Consider the following 3,354-nt stretch of genomic DNA (forward strand, 5'->3'; position numbering starts at 1 on the left):
TTTTCGATATTACACTAGAAACACAATTCATCTCTTGTTTTCGTTTCTAAAAGAAACTTGGCAAAATGAATAAGCGGAAAATGCCAGGTTTGTCAACCAGTAAAAACATAATGGCGTAAATCGCAGTGCTTCCAACATTTTGTCATTTTGTTACCTATTTACATTCTATTCACAATTATATTCCGCAGACCGCTTATGATGTGCGGTGGAAGATGCGTTTCGGAACACTCACTTCTCCTCTGCCATGTTGTGCTTGTGAAATGTCGTAGGAACAACAACTATCTTCAAGTCTTCGTATGGACTGATTTCTCCGCTTTTGTCGTCGTCGTCATTCCGCCAGACGTGTGTGGAGGAAGTAACACGTTACAATGAAATTAAAACCCTTAGCTGCTTACAGGCGTTGACATACGTCAACGGGGACAAATGAAAATGTGTGCCCCGACCGGGAATCGAACCCGGGATCTCCTACTTACATGGCAGACGCTCTATCCATCTGAGCCACCGAGGACACAGAGGATAGTGCGACTTCAGGGATTTATCTCAGGCTCGCCTCCCGCGGAGACCCACATTCTCAACGTATTGTCCCGTACTGCATTCGTAGTTCGGGCATAAGTAACGCGTTGCCTGACTCTGCTCGGAACGCTCGCACTCGAGGTATCGACGGTGAGAGTGTCAGCGCCTCTCTTGTAGCGCCTGCGGCTACAGCGTATTGAGCGTCTCCGTGCCGACCAGAGGAGCCCCTGACGAAATGCGCCGCTCTTCGTTGGCTATTCTCTACCTCTTCTATTAATCCAGCCTCCTAAGTGTGCCACAGTGGTATGCAGTAGTCAAGAACCGGTCTTAAAGTGCTTTGTAAGCGAATTCTTTCGTCGATGAATTACATTTCATCAAGAATCTTCAAATAAATCTCAGCTTGTCATTTGTTATTTCTACAGCTAATTTTATGTGATCACTCCACTCTTCCTCGATCAGGACTCTAGCTGATAGGTACAAGAGGTGGACAAACACACTGAAGCACTAAAGAAACTGGTATAGGCAAGCGTATTCAAATACAGAAATATCTAAACAGGCAGAATACGGCGTTCCGGTCAGCAATGCCTATATAAGACGACAAGTGTCTGGCGCAGTTGTGAAACCGGTTACACTCCTAGAATGGCAGGTTGTCAACATTTAAGTGCGTCTGAACCTGGTGTTACAGTTGGCGCACGAGCGATGGGACACAGCATCTCAGAGGTAGCGATGAAGTGAGGACTTTCCCGAACGACCATATCACGATCGTACCGCGAAATTGAATATCAGGAATCCGGTAAAACATTTAGTCTCCGACATCGCTGAGGCCGAAAAACGATCCTGCAAAACCGGAACGAACGACGACTGCAGAGAATCGCTGAACATGACAGAAGTGCAACTCTTCCGCAGTTTGCTGCAGATTTCAATGCTGCGTCATCATCAACTGTCAGGGTGCGAACCATTCAACGAAACACGATCGACATGGGCTTTCGGTGCCGACGGCCCTCGTGTGCCGTTGATGACTGCACGACACAAACCCTCACACCTCGCCTGGGTCTGTCAACACCGACATTGGACTGTTGATGGCTAGAAACATGTTGCCTGGTGGGACGAGTCTCGTTTCAGATTGTATCCAGTGGATTGACGTGTATGAGTTTCGAGACAACCTCATGAATCCGTGGGCCCTACATGTCAGCAGGGGGCTGTTCAAGCTAGTGGAGGCTTGGTAATGGTGTGGGGCGTGTAAAGTTGGAGTGATATGGGACCCCTGATACCTTTAGGTACGACTCTGACACGTGACTCGTACGTAGGCATCCTGTCTGATCACCTGTATCGACTAATGTCCATTGTGTATTCCGACTGACTTGGGCAATTCCAGCAGGACAATGCGACACTGCACACGTGCAGGACTGCTACAGAGTGGCTCCAGGAATACTCATCTGAGTTTAAATACTTCAGGTGGCCACCAAATCCCCAGAAATGTACATTATTGTGCACATCTGGGATGCAAGAGACCTACAACTCTGTCGTACTGCTACGGATTTATGGATAGCCTGCACTACTTCAGACATTAGTCGAGCCCGTGCCACAGCGCGCTTCGGCACTCCTGCGTGCTGCGGGGCCCTGTTCGATATTAGGCATGTGCACCAGTAACTCTGGCTCTCCAGTGTGTATGGCAAGTCCAAAAGCACAACACATTACAGTACATGGTGCGGTGTAGGTCAACTCGAAATAGATAAATATAGGTGCTGTGTGGTTTTCAAGGATATCTTATACCATTCATACTGCAGAATAGTAGCAAGGTCAGATAACGATGACGGAGGTGGATAGCGATGATGCACCCTTCTCTCGAAAGTAGATCACGCACGCTTACAAATATTAAGATGACTGTGGTGACCAGGAATGCTCGTGTTCAGTCCTGGACGATGCGAGCTACACGAGCAAGACTCCTATCGTCCTGGATCACAATATCACCTTTAAATCTAAAAACTACGTCCCAACAGGCCTCGGGAAGCACAACGGTACTGACAGACCTCCGTGTCCTCAGCACACAGGCATCACTGGATGCGGATGTGGAGGGGCATGTGGTCAGCACACCGCTCTCCCGGCCGTTCTCGGTTTTCGTGACCAGAGGCGCTACTTCTGAGTCAAGCGGCTCCTCAATTAGCTTCACGAGGGCTGAGTGGACCACGCAGAACGGAGGGTTACCCACGCAAGTGATAACAAAGTGCGACAGCCCTTAACTTCGGTGAATTGACGGGAACCTGTGTTACCACTGCGGCAATGCCGCTGGTCAGCATGGCCTTTGGTGAACACATATTGTACCGTAGGATCGGCGTCATCAGCCGAAATAGTTACATAATCCGTGGCAGTAATAGGACCTTGCAGAGTAACATGGGACCCTTGCAATACCACGATATGGCTGTCCACACCATTACCAAACCCCCACCACGTTTCACTCTTGCGACGCAATTTCAGCCATAAATCAGAAACAGTGTGAAACAAGAGACATCCGCGCGAATGTCTTTCTTCCACTGCTCCACGGTCCAAGTTTCATGGCCTCGGCATCACGTTTCCCCCGGCAGTGGTTTTTGCATCACTGATGCGTGGTTCTGAAATTCAAGCGCGCCCTGTAATTTCGCGGTTATGGAGCTCCCTTCGTGTTGTTTTGGTGTTGACAGGTTTCGAGTGTGCGGCATTCAGTCCTGCAATGGCTTTTGCGGCTGTCGTCCTCTTATTTCCTGTTACAACCCTCTTCAACGAGCGTCCGTCACGACCGCTTAACGCACACTTTCATCCTGGTTGTGACTTAAGCGGATATTTTTCCGCCTTCCCTGTGTGTGG

At 49.1% G+C, this 3,354-nt stretch overlaps 1 non-coding gene across 1 annotated transcript; it reads right to left on the reverse strand.

The window, feature by feature from the left end:
- Positions 1-434: 434 nt before the first annotated feature.
- On the reverse strand, positions 435-508 carry Trnat-ugu (transfer RNA threonine (anticodon UGU)). The gene has a single exon. It is a non-coding gene; the product is annotated as a tRNA-Thr (tRNA).
- Positions 509-3,354: the final 2,846 nt, after the last annotated feature.

This window comes from Schistocerca cancellata, chromosome 9 (assembly GCF_023864275.1).
Source record: "Schistocerca cancellata isolate TAMUIC-IGC-003103 chromosome 9, iqSchCanc2.1, whole genome shotgun sequence".
Taxonomy (NCBI): domain Eukaryota; kingdom Metazoa; phylum Arthropoda; class Insecta; order Orthoptera; family Acrididae; genus Schistocerca; species Schistocerca cancellata.